Source organism: Aedes aegypti, chromosome 1 (assembly GCF_002204515.2).
Source record: "Aedes aegypti strain LVP_AGWG chromosome 1, AaegL5.0 Primary Assembly, whole genome shotgun sequence".
NCBI lineage: Eukaryota > Metazoa > Arthropoda > Insecta > Diptera > Culicidae > Aedes > Aedes aegypti.
In genome coordinates this window covers 226,331,289-226,354,199 of record NC_035107.1, presented here as the reverse complement: position 1 = coordinate 226,354,199, position 22,911 = coordinate 226,331,289, and the positions used below count along the sequence as shown (strand labels likewise).

At 36.3% G+C, this 22,911-nt stretch overlaps 1 protein-coding gene and 1 non-coding gene across 2 annotated transcripts in view; both read right to left on the bottom strand.

Moving 5' to 3' along the window:
* LOC5580194 (plastin-1) overlaps positions 1–22,911 on the bottom strand; it is a 207,772-nt gene that overhangs the window by 112,936 nt on the left and 71,925 nt on the right. The gene's annotated exons all lie outside the window — the stretch shown is intronic.
* On the bottom strand, positions 1,762–1,882 carry Trnal-caa. Its single transcript has 2 exons — positions 1,845–1,882; positions 1,762–1,806 (listed from the first exon to the last, which is right to left on the bottom strand). It is a non-coding gene; the product is annotated as a tRNA-Leu (tRNA).

Sequence of the window (22,911 nt, the reverse complement as noted above, 5' to 3'; positions counted from 1 at the left end):
AGGAATAACCCTGGATGAATTGGTGGAGACGTTTCTGAAAAACTTAATGAAGAAGTAACAGAAGGAATGACTGTAGGAGTCCATGGAGCAATTTCTGGAGGGATGACTGGAGGAATTACAATAAGTGGCAATAAAGAAACACTTGAAGGAATTTCAAGTGATTTTTTTGTCAGAATCCCCGGAGAAATCTCTAAAGGAGTTTATGGATGCATTACTGGAAGAATTTTTGAAGAAATCATTAAAGGCATCCCTAGTGAAATTTCTGGCAGAAAACCTAAAGTTATTTTTTTTTTTGGGAAAATCCAAATAGGAAATTCTGGAAGATCTTGGGAGGAATTGTTGTAAGCAATTCTGAACTTGAAAGAATCTCCGGAGGAAATACTGAAGTAACGCCTGCAGGAGTCCGTGGAATAATTGCCGAAGAAACTCCAGGAGAGAAAACTGAAATAATCCCTTGAGAATTTCCTGGAAGAATGGCTGGAGTTATTTTTGTTGGAAGGACTGGAAAATCTCTTGTGGAATCTCGGAAGAAAAAGCTCTGTAATCTTTAGAGTAATCTCTAGAGGGATCTCTGGTAAGCATTTGTGAAGGAATTTGACGGGATTGGTAGTGGAGTTCCCGGAGGACTTCCTAAGGAGTTCCGTGAAATTCCTGGAGAAATCTCTGAAGCTGTTCCTGGTTGATTTGATGAAATAATCCTGATATCCTGAAGGAATCCTTGGTTGAAAATCCTGAACGAATCCCGGAATTAATTTCTGGAGATACTCCTGGAACGCTACAGTAACAGGTTTCAAAAATCTGAAAAAGATCAAAAATTCTTGTTGGTCGACCATTTTAGGTCCTTTTACTTCTGGGTATGTCATAAAATTCGATCCGTCAAATGACATTTAAGTGTTATATTATTAAAAAGTTCTAATTTGATAGGATCCAAATTAGTTCGGGGTATCCGGATATAACATTTCTCGCGTTCAGTATCGTATGGTCGTAACTGCAGTGATCGATTTCTCTTCATCGCTTTTCTCTTTAGCTAATTACTTGACCACGCGACTGTTTTCGACTGCTATTTTTCACTCAGTAGAAAGTACTCATCGTACTACATATCTCGTACTACACCGTAAAATCGACGAAGAGATATCGATCACTGCAGATACGTCTGTATAATATTCAACGCGAGATTTGTAATATTTAGTATATTGCATGTCGTCTATTAGAATCAGGATAAAAAACACAAATTTTGAGCTGTCGAATGATGGTGCTGTATGAAGTTCAGGATACAGCCAAACCACGTTCTATAGGGATCGATTTCGAAATATCTCTCAATGGTTAAATCCAATCGTCTATGACTTGACGCTCTTGTAAATAGAAATAAAAAAATCATGAAATTTTAAGCCGTCCCATCATACCATGCAAGCGTATGAATTTCTGAATGTAATGTGAACCAGTTCCTTCCAAAATAGGTTCCAGGCCATTAGTTGTGTCCAAAATGGTTAAACATAAAAAATACGTTCAGGTTTCCACTCTTGGGTTTTGTTTTTTATTTCAAACTAATTGAATGAAATCGGTTCGAAAACAGATTTATGAGAGCCTTACAAACTCTTTGGCCATTTATGACCCCTTAATGCATAATGTTTAGCTTCTTCTAAATTCATTAGGAAGGTTAAACAGACACCTTGACTAATATCTTCATTATGTTCAATTCCAAAGGAAGGGAAGCAGCAACAGTTGACCAGTACTCAATTATTCCACCCACAAAAAGCTTCTTGTCAGAAGTGGGATTCGAACCCACGCCCTCAGAGAGGACCAGAACGCTCTCGTTATCACCCACGTTCGCGGGCAAGATTGCTCTTGAGTCTGGCGCCTTAGACCGCTCGGCCATCCTGACATGTTGAAGTACTGTTTGCGTTAAAAAAGCACACAAATTGACGTCGCTGTTCACGAAGCATCTTTATCGTTATCAAACGCTGTTACTGCTCATGAGCTGTAACACAATGCCGCATGTCTACCACCAATGGCGAATCGTTTGTTGGCGGTGCGCAATTATCAACGCGACAGCAGTTCCGATTAATTAGTCCCAATAAAGACCGTAGCGGTTTGCATACAAATATTCAAAGTGGCTGGCTCCTCCGCTCCGAGAAAGACGCGGTGCTGCGGTCAGCTTTGCAACGAATGTAAAACCAGTAAACGACACATCACAAATTCCATCACGAACCTGTTCCCCGGTGTGTTTCCTTTCCTCCCGCGTGTGTCTTGTCACACTTTCTAACCCAGTCGTTCCCAATCTTTTTGAAGCTGCGATCTTATTTGATGTTCTACAAAAATGCCGCGGACCTTTAAAACATAATTCTTATAATAAATCAAAACAAATTCTTGATAGGCCACCTAAAAGTTACATATGTTATCCACCACAGGTAATACACGAATTATACCAAGATCCACAAAATCCATTGCATAATCTGGATTCAGAGGAAATAAACTTCATTTGAATATGAGAAATCATATTTCAAGACTTTTTTCTATCTTTTGTATGAAGAGGAATCACGTTGCATCGGTTGGGAAACCCTGTTCTAAGCCAATGATGTCGTCGTTGTTGCTTACGTTGTTGCTTGGAATCCCGAAAAACTTCTCGTAAGGCCATCGTATGTATGCATGTTTCCTTGTCTCTCTAATGGTACTTGTTTATCGTTCAAGGTCGTTAGGTTGGAATTTATGTTCAATCTAAGTGACTTGCTTCCATCTACACCAGGTTGGAACGAGTTTGCTGCGACCTCAATCGGTACAATCCCAACATGTTTCCCCGACTGTCAAACTCAACTCATTTCTACTGACATCTTTAATCCGATCATCAGCGCAGGAGAAATCTACGATTTCTTCATCTTGCCGTTTCGCCGTAGTTTAGTTCCGAACATATAAACACATTTTTGAGTAGCTTTTTCATTGCTGTTATTCTCTACTTACACTGATACAAACATTTCGCGATTCGCGCTTTTCTTGGCAGTGCGGAAAATGTTCCGCATCGCTTTTTCTTCGTTAATCGTACGTTTGATGCAAAAGAGCACAATCAGAAATCAATCACTAGATTACAAACTGGTCTAGGGAAGTAGATATAAAGTGAGACTTTTCCGTGTCTTCAGTACCGTAAAACGGGATAACTTTATTAGTTTTTTACACGATAATCTGATTTTTATGCAATTGAACAGCGTCACTCGCCCTGCGGGAACTGCAGAAGTAGTAGCAATCGTTCCATTGTTCACTGAAAATAGCTTTAAGTGTTTTCTGTAATTCATTTCGTAAAAAAAACACCAGTTTCACATACTATATGGGTTATTTGTACTTGACACAGTATCATGTTTCAGCAATTTTTTGAAATACTATTAAAACACACATTGACCAATTCGTAGATGAGCGTTATCGTATTTTTGCGTTTATCTTGCACTAATTAGGGTGACTCAGTTTTGGGATTGAAATTCCCTGGCTTTCCCTGACCTTCCTGTCGACCTTATAGAAACTTTCCAGACCATTAAATCTGTTGGTTTGGAACCGAAGCGGATATCACAGATATTACAATAATTCAAAACTTTATTTTTTTGGTACGGTTTCAAATTTTAAAATCGAGTTTCATTCACTTTTCAGTTTGCTGTCATAATTTGTATGAATTATCCAACTCGTACCTGAGACTCATTTGAAATTGCAAAAAATGTCAGAAGCATGAAACAAAACGTCAGTTCTGAAAATATAAAATTCTTTTTTCTTCATCTTTTCAGCATTAGAACAACATATTTAAACTAAATACAAATCCAAAATGGATATCTTTAAAAAGCTTTTCTTGGATTTGCCTATTAAAATGATTTTTGAAACAAATTATTTAAAGAAAAGCTAAAATAAATCTTCTGCTAATAAACTGCCTGACTAAGTAATATTTATGGTTTTGTCATGTTTTCACAACTGACTTAAAATCTCAAATTGACTTTGGGAAAGCGTACCAGTATTCGCCATCTGATAAGAAATTTTGTTCTTTTTCTGTGTTCAAAACTGTGGTTAAATTTTGAGGTTTTGAACATGTTTTCACATAATTTTAAAGTGGTTTAATGGATACCAAACAATTTCTGCCGATCTGGACCGTAAAACGGTATCATCTTGTCGAGTGCTCGGCATTGAAAAAGTCTGTAAGTCGCAGACGAAATAGGCCTATCTGTCAAGATAAGCAACATATTAAAGTTTAAAAGTATTTGCTCGCCTTACTAGTGATTTTAAGTATTTTATTTTTTCTTTTGGAAAAGTGGAGTGAAGTGTTCAATTAGAATTTTTTCTTAAACATACTCTAATAATCCCTTCCATAAATTAAAAAAAAAAACATTTACCAAGTTTGTCTTATTCTAATGAGTCTGCTGGATGAGCTGCTCAGATGTGGTGATTCAGGAACCGCCTCACTATCCAGCTTTTTACGCTAGCTTGCCATAAACTTTGAATTACCCCTTTTTGACGTTCCTTGTCTACACTATAATGTTTTTATGGTTGAATCTAAGCAAGCTTTGCGTTGCTGAAAAATTTTCATGTTTATGCAAACGAACGTCAAAAAAATCCCTCATTCAGGTAACAAAAATCTGAAAGTTTTATTCCGAATTTTCTGCGTTTAATACAGTTTAATACTATTTTTTGCCATTTTAGATTTATGATAAGCAGCCATGGACTGGTGCCTGTTAATTTACGATAGGTTATTTTGAGAACTAAACAACGTGAATGAATGTTACGAACTTTACAACGAATTTAGTTTGTTTGGCAGAGCTCCAGTGATCAAATACTAATATTTTTTTAAATTTTTCTGCAAGGCGTACCTTGGACGACCTTTGAATGAATTTATGGAGTTCGAAGCTATTCTCGTTTATAGAACAGACGTTCAACCCTACCTTCCCCGGCAGTTACTGAGCCTTTTTTGAATACAAAGGAATGAAACATTTTTTTTAACACCCAAGTGATCCAATAGGTAGATAGACTACCCCACATTTGGTTTACACGGCGAGTCACTTCACTCGGGTCTGGAATTGTCACCTCGCTATACGAAACCGAGTTTCTCATCCCACTCGCAGAATAAACCCAAAAGTAACAGCATGTGTGAATGACATAGACCTGGACGGAGATCTATATTAGAACATCTCAGACCACTTTGAAAATATCCATGTAACTTTTAATGTATCTCCTCTTCCGTGAAGTTTCCGGAAGGTTATCAAAAATATAACGGCCGAGGTTGGATTATGTTTGTTGATTGTGTTAATCAGAGTATAGAGCCAATAACGATGCACAAAATGCTGTCCTCTCGAATTTCTTTATCTTAAATAATTAGGTCAGGAACGCTTTTCTCGTGTCGAAGCCTAAAAAAAATAGAAAGAAGTTCGTAAAAACTAGGTGAGATTTGTAATATAAAAAACACAGCTGCAAAACAAACCCAGTGAAAATAGTTGACATTGCAATCAACAATCGAAGAGCATGGCCTACTAAGATCTAACTATAAAATCGGTTGCCAACAAATGTCATAGTCAAATCACCCCCCACAGTTTTTTAGCTAGCGTAAAAAGCTGGATACTACAGATTCCAAGAATCACCGATTTTTAGAAGCTGTGTAGGTCCGTCTTAAATTCCAGCTCGTCTAAGGACCTTAGAAGAGATTTTGAGACAATGCCGGTCGCTGAGAGGACTACCGGAACTATACGGACGTTCTCTAAGTGACACATCTGCTTCAACTCCTCCGTCAAGCCATGGAACTTTGCTATCTTGTTGGAGAATGTTGATTAAACATTGTGGTCGGAGCGGAACAGCGATGTCAATGAGTGTAACTCGTTTCATCCTCTTGTCGTAGACTACAATATCGGGGCACGAATGAAGACGTTCGTTATGATCTCGCGATCCCAGTACAGATTTATGCAACTATTTTCCAGAAGCGAGTCAGGCAGGTATTTGTAGTAGGACACATCGGTCCATCAAGTTGTGCTTAAGAGCAAGCTGTTGGTGCACAATCTAGGCAACTTCGTTGGCAAGCTGATCCAGCTAGTACTGAACAGCCAACGACATGCTCGATAGCCTTCCCTACTGAATTGCACTTCTTACAGCGCTCCTCCACGTCTTCGTGCAATATGTACTACAATATATATAATTCTTCGTCGCAATTACCCGGACTGAGAAGAGATCACCCCGCACCAGCCACGTGTTTGACGCCACCTTATCGATGTGCTTGAGCTCCAGTTGATTGGGGTGCGTTCCATGCAACTGCTTGTGCTTCTACGTTGCGATCATCTCATCGACGGTTTTGATGTCGCAGTTCAGGCGGTAATAGCTGGCATGCATAACTTGACCCCGACATAGATAAATTGACCGACATTTGTCAATCCCAAACTCCATTCGGATGTCGTTACTGAATGTCTTAACTAGCTGCAACAGCTGATACAGTCTCTACACTGATTCCGCAAGTAGCTTCAGGTCGTCAATATAGAAGGTGTGGGTAACGTTTGTACTCCTTTCCCCTCTTTTCATTGGGTAGCCATAGTTGCATTGGTTGAGTGCTTTGCTGAGAAGGTTCGTGGCCAGGCAAAACCACAACGGACTAAAGGTATCGCCTTGAAAAATCCCCCTCCTGATGCTGAGATTTCTGGACCGTAACACAGCTATACGGTAATGTGTAGGGATGTGCTCCACATCACCATTGCGTGTTGCATCAACCCGATGACGTTCCCGTCTACCTTATACAACTGTACGCGAGTACGACAGCTGCCCAAGCCACGACGTCAAAATCATCATAGGAGATCTAAACGCTCAGGTTGTCCAGGAGGAGGAGTTCATACCGACTATTGGAAAGTTTAGCGCCCACCGGCTGACGAACGAAAACTTCGTGCGCGCAGCACTTCTAGGCTGCATCACCGGAAAAGGGTGAGCTGGATGAAGCCCCTCTTGAGGACTGTTGGAGAACAGAGAAAGCAGCCATCAACAATGAGCGATTGGTTCGACGAGGAATGTAGGCAGATTCTGGAGGAGAAGAACGCAGCGCGGGCGGTCATGCTGCAGCAAGGGACCCGGCAGAACGTGGAGCGTTTTAGACGGAAACGGCAACAGCAGACCCACCTCTTTCGGGAGTAAAAACGCCACCTGGAGGAGACGGAGTGCGAGGAGATGGAACAGCTGTGCCGATCTCAAGAAACACGTAAGTTCTATCAGAAGGTCAATGCATCCCGCAACGGCTTCGTGCGGCGAGCCGAGATGTGCAGGGATAAGGATGGGAGCATTTTGACAAACGAGCGTGAGGTGATCGAAAGGTGGAAGCAGAACTTCGACGAACATCTGAATGTCGCTGAGAGCATAGGCAATGAGGGTCAGGACTACGGAGGAAATGCCTTCGTCGGTACTGCGGAGGATGGAAACCAACCAGCCCTACTTTGAGGGAGGTTAAGGATGCCATTCACCAGCTCAAGAACAATAAAGCTGCTGGTAAGGATGGTATCGGAGCTGAACTCATAAAGTTGAGCCCGGAGAGGCTGGCCATTTGTCTGCACCGGCTGATAGGCACAATCTGGGAAATAGAACAGCTACCGGAAGAGTGGAAGGAAGGGGTAATATGCCCCATCTACAAGAAAGGCGACAAGTTACATTGTGAGAACCATTCTAAATGCGGCCTACAAAGTATTATCCTAGATCATCTTCCGTCGTCTATCACCTATAGTAAGCGATTTCCCCCTATTGCGTTACGTAATATTTGAACGATCTCTTATTGATTTCTTTCGTCAGTCACGAACTTCATTGCCTGTGTTCTCAGTGACATCAATCTGGGATTATTGTATACCCATTGAAAAATATTCAGAAACAAGATGGAAGCATAATGTTTTAAAATAAAACCATCTTTTCTACATTTTTTATTACCCAAAAAAATACAAATCACTAGGAAAAAAAAGTTCAGTGAAGCACAACTGAACGCAAAGTTCCTGAAAACCTGTTACCCACATACGGGATCTTGTATTTATTGGATGAGTGTCACTCGTCATTTATTTCAGGTTTCAAAGATCTTCAACGTCGACAAATAACCTGAATGCATGGTAAACAAACGAAGACCTTCTCGTCCGTAGCCAAGGTCAGTATTACACTACATGACAGATGCCCAGGTTGGCTTATGAAGAGCGTAACAGCATTTTTGTCTTCCATCATTGGCCATTCCAATCACTAAACGCTTCACTCCATTCGAAGACCACCACCATAACAGTTATATACGCATCATAACACAAACTTAGGTACGCAGTCGTCCCACTGAATCCATACTCTATAGACGTTTGTTCTGCCACCTCAAAGCAAAACAGAGGGCTTCTAACGAGCACGAGCACGACTCGAGAACCGATTGTCATAAATAATTCAACGAGTCCCATTAACCGCGTGTGCCTTTTTGCCTCAATCACAATCGAAATGGAGTTACGACGTTACGTTCGGTTGGTAATTCGTCGCTCTTCCAATAATGCCTTACCCAAGACGACTTGATTATATTTTATTTAGGAAAAACAAAACTCACGTTGAAAGCCGTCGAGATTCAAACAGTCTTGTGGTTCCGATTAGAGGGCGAGAGAGAGAGACAGAAACATAATAATTCCATTATAGGAGCACTGGTCTAATTTAGCAAATGAATGCGAGTGACACGGGGTAGGTATATCGTAAGGAACTGGTTTCGTAGTGGAAAACGCCTCCACGATGAATTAGATCAACGTCAAATCAAATGCCCAATCGGGATTCTCATGTTTCCAAACGAGTTTGAACTGCGGTCTCGGGGTAGCATTGGTTATGACGATCAGTTCATTCGATCATTGAAACAATTTCAGTGGCGGTTTGTTACACAACGAGTGCATTTAGATCGAATTTATTCAAGTTTTCATGTAGTTGATTGAAATTCAGAGATTTGTTGTCATTCAGAGCTGATAGCGACGAAAAACAACAGGAACATTATAACTCATTGCTTTAGAAAAAGAGACAAAAACCTGAAATGTTTTTAATAAGGAATCCAAGTATTACTTTATGTATTTTTCATATTATTTTCCAAACTTTCGTCAGATTGAAATTCAGATTGTCGCGTAGCTTTTCAAGAGGACCTATCTAACATTGAGAGGCTTACTTTGTTTACTTTCTCTTTAATCAATAACTGAGCCAGATTAATCTCTTCTATTGCATTTTTTTTGTATGAAACTCAGGCCAAGGACATTGTCTTTCGATCTATAGAGAAAAACTTTTCAAAAAGCTTACTATTGCACAGTTATAATCGAAAGGGAGCGAGACAGGAGATAATCTCTCGTTGTTACATAGGTCCATTAGTAAAGTTCAGCGAGGTTATTTCAAGATTTGAGAACTCAACCAGCATTTTTTTTTTTCAATCATACTCCCAAAATTACCACAGAGATTTTTTCAGAGATACGTTCAGGAATTCCTCTAAAGATTCTTCCAAAATTTCTCAAGAAAGTTCTTAGTCCTAACGGAAATAATCGTAAAGGATATCCTCCAAAATTTTCGACTAAAACTTTTCCAAGATTTCAGCCAATAATTTCTCAAAGAATGAGCTGAATGAGCTTTTGAAGCACTTCAACATGAAATAAAACTGTCCATGCATGTGTAAGCGATTTCTCTTAGATTCTCTATAACAAATTGTACCATAATTATGATTCTTGATTGAAGCAAATTTATAACATCCTTTGTTATTATAACAGGTTAATAATTTAATTTCATCAACCATATCATAGTGCTACTAATTAAATTGAAACAAAATGTAATATTTGTAACACATTTTGATATGATTGACAATGAGAATGGCTGGAATTGAAAATTACTGACAAATCACCGTACAAACACCTCAAATAATTCTTGTAGAATTTTATGTAATATTTCTAAAACGAAATACTAGTTCAAATCTTTGTGGATTACCCAGGAATAAAACACTCGAGCATGAGCATGAGCCTTGACAACCCTTCAATTTATAGTTGCTACTCCGTGATTGTCCAGAATAATCAATGTTGCACAACAGACGTAACTTGGGAGTAGTTTATTATCTTCAGTGTCAGTGTTTTACGGTCATCAGAAAAGGGAAGGAATGTCAGTGTGGCATCCACTCTTATCTCTGCACCGAGTATACCACTGCATCTTCATGGTTGTCACAGGAGGGAGTTTTTATTTTTTTTTTTTTTTTTTTTTATTTATTTTTCAAAAGTTACACAATCTGGGTTCACCGTGGTAAGTGATGCGATTTAGGTAGCCTCATTAAACAAGTTATCAATTGACATGCATGAAGATTTAATAAGGTACAGTGGGGGAAGTGTATCAGTGGGGTAAGTGGATCATTTGTCTATATTGAGCATAATTACTTGAATATGTTGAATGTTTTCGCAGCATTGCTTCGTTTTAGGTTATATTCTTACGTCCACACTAATACTAATGCAAAACTGATACTACACCAACACTAACACAAGCAAACTTGTTGGCTGCAAAAATCAATTAATTTCAAAATTGTTTTCCGTCAATCAAAAATTCATTGTATCTCTGCCTTAAATCAAATTCTACTAGTTTTTTCAAAGCATGGTGATCATTTCAGTTCTAATTGTATAAATCACAATGAAAAAAATGTGAATTTTATAAATAAATACAGATATATTGGACATGGTACACTTACCCCCACTTTTTGATGGGGTGGGGAAAGTGGATCAAGTATTATTACCATTTATTGGCAGACTGCTTACGAAAATTTGAATAAGTTTGAATACTCGCAAATATTGTTTTGTTTTTAACTGTTTCTCATTACTAGCTTGAATTAGTCTAATTGACTATAGAAAATTTGAATCAATCCACCTAAAAATAATTTTAATCTTTCTGGTACAAGAAAATATAAAAGAATGAATATTTCAAAATTCTAACAAAACTTTTCGTGGTTTATTAAAGCTGAGTTGCAAAAGAGCAAAATATACAAATTTTCCAATTGAAAACATATTATCGTACCTTATTTGACCATTTAAATTGTTCTAGACAGATGATAAAAATACATTCAAAAATAGAATAAGAAGATTTCAGTTTGTTAAACAAAAATAAATGTATCTAATATTTTTAAACTACAAGTGTTTTTCGAAAACATCGTTAGGAATAATCCTACAATACTTCTTTATAACTTATGTGATTATATTAAAGATTTTCTCCAAATAATTCTAGACACAATGTTTTATTTTTGTTTGAATAAGTGTGAACAAATGTATAAATATTTTTGATAATATTTTGATAAAATGAAGACACTTTTCAATTTTTATTGTATCAAAACATAACATAACTAGCACTTACAAAAAGAACGAGAGCAATATCATTCTTAGTGTACATGAAAACACCATATATGTTTTGAGAAAAGATTTTTTTTTAGTGGTGATCCACTTACCCCACCATGGTGAGGCAAGTGGATCATTTGGCGCAAATTTTCAAGTCCCCCATACTCAATACATAAAAATCAGAAAAATCTAAATAAATGGCGATTTGAAGTATATTAGTCCCTCATTTGTAATCCACAGCAAAAAGTTTGAATTACATTATTAACGTAAGCTGTACGTAATAATGAAGTTGACTAATGATTTTTCTGTATCCACTTACCCCACGGTACCTTATAATATATGTTGACCCCTAAGGTGACGGATCGTTCAAAGATTTTCTAAATACCAAAAAAGGACATCTGTTGTGTTGTGTTTTATTTTACGGTATGTGTTATGCTCACTCAGAAACTGTAGAAGTCATTTAAGGCGAAGTAGGTCGTCATTGAAATTTGTACGCGTCGTTGATGATTGTTGCTAATTCATATCACGATTTCGAATCAAAGAAAATCAGTTGGTTTAGCACTGACACAGCTGAAAAAGTATCAGCATACTTTATGCATGTTAGCGCGTACAGTGATACATTTTCAAGTCAATATGAATTATCAAGACTGAGTTTTATCACTTTGAAATGCAAGCTGAAAAGTCATCATTGTTGCCAAAATGAATGAAGGGCTACTTAGCCTTAATAACTAATTTTTAGTCATTTTGAAGCTAAATGGTATATATTCTGAACAAATTCTACAAAATATGCATTTTTCGACTATTTTATAAATTTATTTCTACTATCTGGAATTAAGTAAACTAATGCATATTTTGTAGATTAGCAATAAGGTCGGGCGGCACACCGGTAGTTTAATCGCCATTATACATTCTATTTTCCTTGAAGAAAAATATTATTTTGAAACACGTCCGGCAATAAAAACGTTTATGTTTAAGCAAAAAACAAGTGTTGTGTTGCTAAATGGTCAGGAGGTTTCCTGAATTCAACCTAAGCTAAATTATCGGTAAGTATTGATAATTAGCTCAGCACATGGACTCTAGTTTTTCACAAAATTGTTTTTTTGATTATTCGACGCAGATCGCAGCATTCTCCTACAAAATCATAATTAAAAGCATGATTATATCGAGGATTTCACCCCATCTGGAATGAGCAATGAAGGACCGTGCAAGAGTTAATGCTACCACTTCACGATCGGCGGAAGCTATGATCTCTCTGGGATTTTGTCCAAATTAGCCATTTTCGATTAGATTATAAATCTACATTTAAGACAAAAAATGACTAAAAAATAGATTTTGCGATACATAACTGGATTAAGTTTACTCTGTCTTTCTACTTTTTAGATATTTTATGCATGAACCCAGTCAAACTTGAATTATGCATACAAAATAGTCATAAATGACTTTATTTATTTCTGAGTGCTCGTTTAGAGAAGGGAGATTGTGATATTCACTATTATAGACCGAGTATACCTCTGCATCTTCATGATTATCACAAGAAAAAGCTTTTGTAAGTAAAGAGGGTTCAAATAAATAGTGTCATATCAGTTTCTGATGAAAACGTCGACACTTCTAGAGTCGAACCGTTCATTAATTTTTGTAATTACAAAAACCAGAGTTAAGGTATGTTTCTGTCAATGCGTTCATGTATAACAGGAATTCAAATATGCCGACACTTATAGTGACGAACCAATCAATGTTTTTGAATGAATTCATTAACGTAACATTGATGCCATTCTCACAATAATGATGTGTGTTAACATATATGCCTCATTTAAAAAAAAAGCATGAAACGAGCTCACCAATTGACAATCCATCGTCGACAGGGCAGTTACTAATCACCTTCAAATTCTTCACTAACACTTCTAACACACACTGATTAAAACCCTTGGGCCTTCGCATAGCACTGCCAAGAAATCCGAAGAAAAAAAACACTCCGATTACGCGCGAATCCGAGCACGTTAGCTTAGGTCTTCGCATAGCCGATTCTCCAGAAAAAAAACATGTAGGAAAATTCGTAACTTTCGAGAAACTGGAGAAATCGGTAGAATGTATAAATCCCTGAAGAACATCCTGAAAGAACTTTTGAAGTAACCCCTGTGGAAATTAATTGAGGTTCCAGTGCAAAATCTGTATGAAGCACCCTTTGAGAAATAATTGGAGTTAATTTAGTACAAATTCCTGAAAAAAAAATGCTGCAAAAATCTTTAGAAAAACTTCTGGAGGGATTACTGTATAATTCTCTAAATAGGTGCTGCAAATTGGAAAATTTCAGAACGGTTTCCTCGAGGAATCTATGAGGGAATTCCTAAATAACCTATGGAATAATCTGATAGGAATCTCTGGAGCCTCACGAAACAGTTACTTTAGAGGCTATGTTGCCCAGTAAAAAAAGCTTCAGAGACCCTCCTTTTGAATTAAAGACTTTTGTTAAAAGAGAACTAAGAAAGACAAGATGTCAGCCTTGAATCATTCGAAAATCAATTATCGGACCGAAAATATAACCCTTCTCCAGAAAGACAAAGTATCACGAAACCAGTCATCCTTGAAACTCTCATTGATATAGTGTCACTGATAATTGCTATTTAATATGGCGTAAACATATTGATTAGTAGCTTTCTAGCCACATTCATTCATCTCTAATTTCATAGGCTCTTTTTCTCCCAAGCATTGAAATTTGCGTAACCAAGTTGTTTCAAATGGCACGGAGCCAGACTTGTGTCATTCGATAGAGATAGAAAAAACAATATCGATTGCGATACAGTCAATCCTCTACGAGTCGATATTCCATGATTCATTATTGGTTTATGGAAGCATAAGAAATTCGTTTAGAATTTCTCTTGCACAACCCAGAATATCCAAGGAACGATGGACTGTTTTCGATATCGCTTTATAGGGTTATCTACATTCCCCCTCTCTAGAACGTTCTTACACCCTTCAATTCACCCAATGAGTGATATCAACCGTCAAAGATAGGCGGAAAAGTGCTCCACTTTGTTCCGCCCAATTTGTTACACAATATACGATGAACAGCACGATTGGAGAACGCACGCATTGAAGTCGTGATTCGCAAAAGTTCGTCCAAGCAACGATATTATCACTGTCCCAACAACATTGTACCAATTATTGAAGAAGCTACACAGCTAGGGTGCGGCTTATTTTTCAAAAGTTCTCAAAACCAAAAGTTCGAGTGCTCTGCTGAATATAAATCATTTAAAAAGAGATATCTCAAAGTTTGAGCCTAAAATATTAAGATTTAGAAGAGGCGAAAGATGAATATTCGATTTATAAAATATGACCTTCATTGAAGTTTCATAACCTTTTTTTCCAATTTCGATTCTTTTAGCATCATTACCTTCTAAATATAATTTAATAAAAGTTTTTACATCACCAACATGTAATAAGATGTGGAATTAGTTGAGTATTAATGAATATGTTATGGTCAAACAATGTTTATTTTTTATGAAAAATACGAAAACTAATTTAGGCATTAACTTGGGTACTTCCAAGATTCACTTTGGCATGGGGGGTTTTTATCGGACAAATTGTCTGAAGCTTTGCAATTAGAAGCACTTAAATGAGACGTATATTGTGGCAAAGCATGTGCTCAATAACTTTCGAAAAATCCCAATGCCCAAGTGAATCAAAAGTGCTTCGGCTCCCAGTTTTATTCAAATTAGATGTTCTGCAAACTTTTCATAAATATAATTTAGAATTTCTGCAAACTTTTCATAGATTTAGGTTTTGTAACTTGAAAATTAATCTTCGAGTTGCTGGCGCTACCTCTAAATCATAATATGTTTGACTCAAACTATTATTTTTTTATGTGATTCAAAATAACGTATTTTTGATTTAGAGAGCTTTTAAAGTATAAGCCGCACCCTATTACACAATTTGCTTTTCATGATCGAAGATATATGTGCAACCGATTGCGTTTTGCAGTCCTCATGGGGCGATAAGAGCACCACTGATCGTATCTGTCTCTTTCGCAATATGTCACCCTATGTGGTCCTATGTAAGTACAAGTTCTTGGGAATTCGTTCGAACGGTCTGACGGTGCGGAGTGACCGTCAATCATCAATTGAGATGTGTCGCAGCCCTTCAAGCTGGTCTGGTACAAATCTTATGTTGGTTGTCGTCACACATCATGCCAATTCAATGACCGAAGGCAGTTGAACGACGTGTTGATGACAAATTGATTCTATGGAAGGACACAAAGGAAGATGAATGATCGGATGCAGCAAGTTGGTTGGGAATTGCGAAGAATTGGAATTTTATTGGTAATTTGGCTTGAATAGTGTTCGCACTTATATTGAAATTTAAGTAATATAGGGCATTTTATCACATTTTATAACGTATGTATTCGTAACACTTTACATTTTTGAAACTTATAAGCTGCCATAAACAAGTAAAGGCTTTGATCAGGATACATTTGGGCTGATAAGTGATTAACCCCTCAACTGGCAGCATCATTTTTTACAACAATAAAAAAAAAATCAACCGTGCCCACTTTTTTAGATATTTTTACACTATTTTTTTACCAACTTATAAAAAAACTCTTCTATTTTTGGAATCTGTGTCGATATTAACCATTTGTTACGTGGTTTTGAAGATATTCCGAAATTCCTTGGGGGATCAACATTTCCGTGATGAACTTATATTAGTGAAAGTGTAGACGAATACACCCACAACGTTTATACAACTATATTGAATGAAAAATATGATTTTTATATAGTTATTGTAACATAATAATATACAAAGTTATAGTTTACTAGTTATTAAAGGCGTGATATAATATATAATATATACTGATATATTTAGTTGATTTTGAAAAGCTTTGCATGGTTCAATTTTACAATTTCATGTTAAAACATAGTTGTTCGCATTTTGATTCAAAAGTGTCCGGATTTATGATTTGCTACATTTTTCGATGTAGTGTTTGAACTTAAACAGGTAACCAAGTTACAATGAGCACAATTTAAAGCTTGTCAACTATCTCATAATAATCTATAGTATTTCAAGATGTATTTATTACTTTTCAAAAAGAAACCCATTTGGCAGAACTATACTCTTCTTAAGGGAAAGTCATAATGAACCCCAATATTTTAGTGTTGGAAAATACACAAAATTACAAGAACTACTGTAACGTATAAACGAATTTTACTCAAATATATGTTTCTCTTTCGCTCTTTCGTGAAATTTGCAAACATCAAGGCCATTAAAAGTCAAAATTCCATTCAGATATAAACAGTACAGTGTCTCATAGCAGCCATATGTGCAGTCAGTCTAAACTTAGCTAAACTCAATTATTTACAAAGTGATCTTTATCAGACATATCATCAAATAAGGTACACACACATGTGGCCCTCCCAATCGATCCCATCAAAACATTACCCAAAAAAAATATGCGGTAGTTGATTCCCAACCAAACAGCGTGAGAAGTAACGACGCTTACTACTAAACCACCGAGGCTGCCAACGAAAACGTTGGTGCAATGCCTAATTGTTATCCACATCATCATTTTCGCAAGGAAGTGTCATTTCTTTCAGATATGGCAGCGGAAACACGGTATGATAAAACCGGTATTACAACTACAGACAAGCGGCCTCCATACGCTGGTTATACCGTCCGGATTTTGATTCCCCACGGTACACTTCAAATGAAAGCTCTTGAGTTGCCCTACAAAACTTCATATTTAGTTTTTTGACCTAGTTCAGTTAACAAAAAAATAGGTCGATTTGAAAAAAAAAAATTACAAAAAAAAAGATATTTATTCGATTTGAAAATTTTTTCTATCCAAATACCATGTTTATTTTGAGGTTCATTTAATGTAAAGTAAACATGCCAAATTTCATACAAATCCGTGCATTTTTACTATAACTATGAGCAGTTTAATTGATTTTGTATTTATAAAAAAATAAATCATTAGTGGTTATTTTGTACCACTTCCCCCTAATATAAAAATCTGAAATTTTGCGAAATATTTTCTTTTGTATAGGAAAAGAACTCCTGTGAATTTTAGCTCGATCGGAGAACATCAATACAACCTCTCTAGGTAAGGGGGTTGCGGTACTCGTAAAATGGCTCAAGTTCAAACACTACCCCGAAAAACATTTTTTTTCGAAAATTTTTGAAACGGCATATCTGGATTACACCTCAAATGAAAGCCCATTAGTTGCCCAACAAAACGTCATATTTAGTTTTTTGACCTAGTTCGGTTGGCAAGAAAAAAATCAATTTGAAAATCACTAAAATTTTTATGAAAAACTTGTGTTTCTCCATTTGAAGTATTTTCAAAATGCATATACCATGGATATCTTAAAGTTTATATAGCGTAGAGTAATCATGCCAAATTTCAACACAATCCGTGCACTTTTACTAAAGTTATATCAGTTTTTGTGATTTTGCATGTTTAGTGACATGAAATCATTGAGGGTCATTTTGACCAACTTTCCCCTAATATAAAAAATCTAATATTTTGCAAAACATCTTCTTATATATAGAAGAACGATCCCTGAAAATTTCAGCCTGATCGGAGAACATCAATACAACTTCCCTTGGAAAGGGGGTTGCGGTTCTCGCGTACTGGCTCTTAAACGCTGGGCTGGGATTAAATACTGGAGATAACTTATGCGATTTTATTATGCCATTAAGCCAAACGACTTTATGCGACGCATTTCACACACTGAATAAACATGCAACTAAAGAGTTTATATGTGTAAAATGCCTTTATTAGGGATCCATACCATTATCCCGAACGTCATTACCCCGAATATCACAACCCCGAACGACACTACCGTTTTGATTCATATTACGGACAGCTTTTAATTCCGGACACTCTTCTTTGTATGGGAAACATTTCAAACGAAATTCAATTTTTGCCGTTCGAAAGTTCACAATTTCGAGGCTTGTTTTAATAAGCTATTTAGATAAATATCTATGCAAATTTATAATGCACAACTGCCTTAGACGTCTCTTTAGTGGTTTAACAATTTCATTTGATGATTTGACTTTTCTATTAATGATTTTCATGAGATGTCTGGAATTCGAATCAAAGTGTCCGGAATATGAGGCAAAAGTGAGGACGCGTCCGGAATCAGAATCATCAAAAGGCCATACATTTCGATTAATTTAAAATTATTCAAGTTGCGGAAGCGTATTCTTTACCCACGATTCGAAAGTTAAGGGTTTCTAGCGCTCGATAACGCTGAGGAATATTACAGAATGATTTATTTTGTATGCTCTATGCTGTGCTATACTTCCCTGAGGCGTTAAGTGTCCGTAATATGAATCAAAACGGTACCCCGAATGGGTCACTACCCCAAAAGCCATTACCCCGAATGGGTCATTACCCCGAACGCCACTACCCCGAATGAGTCATTACCCCGAATAGTATGAGATACAGTGCAGTATTTTGTGTTACGGGTAAAAATACGTCTCTAATGAAAACTGGTAATAATTTGCGCGTAAAATTCTTCGGAAAAATGTTCATCATATATTTTCCCTTCTTCTATATATCAACTATTCTTTCGAAGTGTCCTGTTGGCAACTATTTTCTTCTCATTCTTTCTAAGACAGTGCCTGTTTATCAACTCAGTAGGCATTTTCGCAGTTCAAGGATTCATTCACAAATTTTATAACGCCAAAAATTGTCATATTTTAGACCTACCCACCCCCTCGTACCATTTTTTGTATAGAAATTCTTCACATAATAGTAAATAGGCTTTTACTTAAATTAGCCATTTATTGACTGAGAGCTTTCCTTGTCAATTTACCATTCTTGTACATGTGCCTCTATGCAGAGGGACGCCAAGAAAATGTTCAATGCATAATATCCCACCGGAGGAATTCAAACCCATAAACCCTCAATTGCAAACACGTCGTGTATTTCTCCAAAGAATGTTTGCTTTCGATGTCTTGACGAATCGGATTGATTGCCCTGATCTTCTGCAAGAAGCGAACTTTTTCGTTCCGGCTCGGAGATCCCGCCCACGTTCGTTGTTCTGGACCGCGAGACATCGTACGGTATTTGGACAAAATCACCCGATGGAAAGATGTTTTAATTTGTTACATGTTGATGTTTTTGACTTTGATGTGAGTAGAAATAAGTTTAAAGCTAGAATAAGAGTATTGCATTAGATTAAGACCAATACAGTATGTACAGCAATGCTGAAGACGAAGAAAATAAATAATAATAATATGATCTTTCTGAACAGCTGCGTGATCACCGGTATTTGGTTCTTGGTGGTGTTCATATTTCAATTATTAAAATATTTCTTTTCTTATGAATATAGGTTGTGCCATAGCATCACGTTTTACAGTGATCATTCACGTCTTAGCTGTAAACATTTCACCAGAAATTTGCCCTTCTTTCTTAAATAGGCCGTTCTTTCAAGTTTTCGTTGGATAATCAAATTTGACTGTTACTCAAAAATTTCAAAATTATCCCCTTGATTTGTATAGCAAAGTTAAAGCTTTTAACTGGGTCAACAACTTTTTTATACCCAACTTTTGGAAGGAATGAGAACTATTGTAGACAGTGTAGATCTTGAAGGCTTCAACTGTAAAACAATGAACAGAACTTCTACTCGTTATTCAGTAAGGATTTTTTGAAACAAATGGATTTAAAATAAACTCTTGTTTGTGTGTTTTTTCAAGGTATGTATGTCTGAACTTTGGCCGTTTAGGATCTAATACAAAATAACATTGCTGTCGTGATATTTCCAATGAAAACGTTTCACATAAGGACAATTGGCATAATAAGAATATGCCAAAGATGGACATTTCGTAGAATAAAAATATGCCTTCTTCAAAATGCTAAATTGTTTTAGTATGAAACTTGTTTATTTGAAATGTCCATTCGGCCAGGAAACAACTTGTAGGGTTACCATCCACCCTGATCTAGCAGGACATGTTCTGATCTTGAATTCATTTCGAAGCCTCTTGATTTATTTTTATTATTTGAGGATATTTTTTTATTTTTCTGATAAAATAATCTGTACTTTACTTCAATAAACAACATGTTTAATCTTTATAGGTAAGAATGTTAAGCAGAAAGGAAATTTCATTTTATTTTGATAATGCTTCCCAATACAAAGATAGCGAATTTTCAGATTTTAGGCATTAACGTTTTGAAACTTTCTTCTATTTCTATTACAATGGTGAAACTTGGTTGCTATGAAACCCCTTTATTCGAATGTATTTAAAAAATGTTTTAATTTTCTTCTACTATAAAATTGCTTAAAATTAAATCAACCTCAAAAAGCATAATATGCAAAAAAGTTGATAATTATCCTTTTCCTGTTTTTTTAATATGTGCTTTTATTTTAACTATGGACAGTCCCGTATGGTTAGATCAAATGATTAATAGGGCAATATTTAAAACTGAAAAGGCAATAGATGGCTCTTTTTCAGTGGTAGTAAAAACACAATCCTGAAGCAAAGAAAGCACCATGAAACATGAACTAAACACAAAAAGTTATGTATTCACATTACACTTGATTTACAATCACTAATTTTTCAATACAGTTTCCTAATTGTATGTAATTTACGTTTTTCATAATTTTCCATACGTTTTGACAGTTCTCAACTACCATTTTTCCATGCGCTTGTGTTGAAAGTTTGAGAAATTTGAGAATCCTGCGTAGTGCGATCAGTGGGAGGAATACAAACAACAGTGTCGCCGCTCGGCGGTCAGTTAGAGAAACTGAATGTTCGAAAGGTTGTTGTCTATACTTTTTGCCGCTGGCGCCAACTGTTAGCGTTTAAACGAAATAAACAGTCGTTACCCTATTAGTACATCTTCCATTTCATAAAATTTAAACTTAACTAATGCAGCGTGTCGATTCAGAATCAAATTTTCTTATTTTGATAAAAAAATGATTCAAAATTTGGTGGACTTTATCTAAATTTTTTATAAATTAAAGTCAATTTATAGTTACCTTACTCAATATTTCGTATCTCGATAGTAAATGTTGGTTTTCATGTCTAACTATATGGTCCCTTGGATCGCATTTGCACTGGTCTTTTCAATATCGAGTTATGGATAGCTGACTGTATTTTTGAATTAATTTATAAAATACAGGTAAGTTAAAACGGTTAGAATTCGTTTTGAACAAAAATGTTTATATCTGGATTTATGTTTATATTTGTTGAAATATGTATCTAAAAGATCGTCAAGCTTCTACTATTCAGATGATGGCAACAAAGTTCTGTAAATCCGTAGAAATCCCTGAATATCTGGTCATGGACCTCATAAGAACTTTGTCGTAGATCTACGAGTAGATTTTGTGGTTGCTATCGATGGCTTATTTCTTTATGGATTTTATCGGCTCTACCAGTCTTTGAACAGCTAAAACGATTTTTGCTTCAACTTTCCGACGTTTCGACGTATCCCTCCCCTTGGACCTTGCCGCGATGGGAGGGCATAATCCATTAGCCCATATGATGGAAACCAAAGGCGTAACCTGTAGTGGTGGTATCACATTTTGGCATTTTTTGCTTATAGCCGCGTCATAATTCATATGGCATAGACGCAATAATATCCCAGATGTGATCCAACGGACATTCTGCGTCATTGATAGAATTGATGCCCATTTCAAATAATTAATCTATTCGAAGTGGAAATTAACCCCTCTACCGGCAGCTTCACTTTTTACCACAAAATAAAATTTCAAATCGTTATAACTTTTTTGTTTTTCAATATTTTTGCATCATTTTCTCACAAGTTCTCAAAAAACTCTTCTAGTTTAGGAATCCGTGTCGATATTAATTATTGGTGATCTGGTTTTAAAGATATTCCGATGTTCCTTGGGGGACCGACATTTTCCATATGAAATGTCTTTGGCGGCCATTTTGTTTCTGGCCAATACATCAAAAAAAAAAAAAAAAATAAAATGTGGGCTATACAATGCCAGGTAATAAGGAGCTTCTCTGAAAAAATCGTACAAATCGGTTCAGTATTCTTAGAGATATCTGAAGATTACGATATGATGTTTTTTGAAGTTTTTAAGATCTGTACTTGGCCAGCATGGTTCCAGAAATTTAAATGGTCATTACTTAAAGATGGCTGCACCAAATTGCTTCATTTTTTCACAACATACTCCCATTAATGTATTGTTCCGAAGAGTGAATGTCCGAATACGATTAAAATTCTGTAGCCTGAGAAATTAACGAGAGGTTCTAGTTACGGGTCGGTCCCCCATGGCATTTTGGAATATCTTCAAAACCAGATGACCAATGATCAATATCGACACAGATCCTAAAATTAGAAGAGTTTTTTGAGAGCTTGTGAAACAATGGTGCATAAATATTGAGAAACAAAAAAGTTATAATGATTTGAATTTGAATTTTGCGGTAAAAAATGAAGCTGCCGGTAGAGGGGTTAATACTATTGGTGACGATCAGTTTGCCTTTGCTAACCAGAATGATCCGTAGCAACTATTATTATTAGCTAGCTAGACACATCGCTATCATATACGACGTAGGGAAGATTACTCTGAGGAAAATGACTAGTAGATTCACTGAGTAGAAATAAGTGGCGTCAATCTTATTTTAATATGGTTTT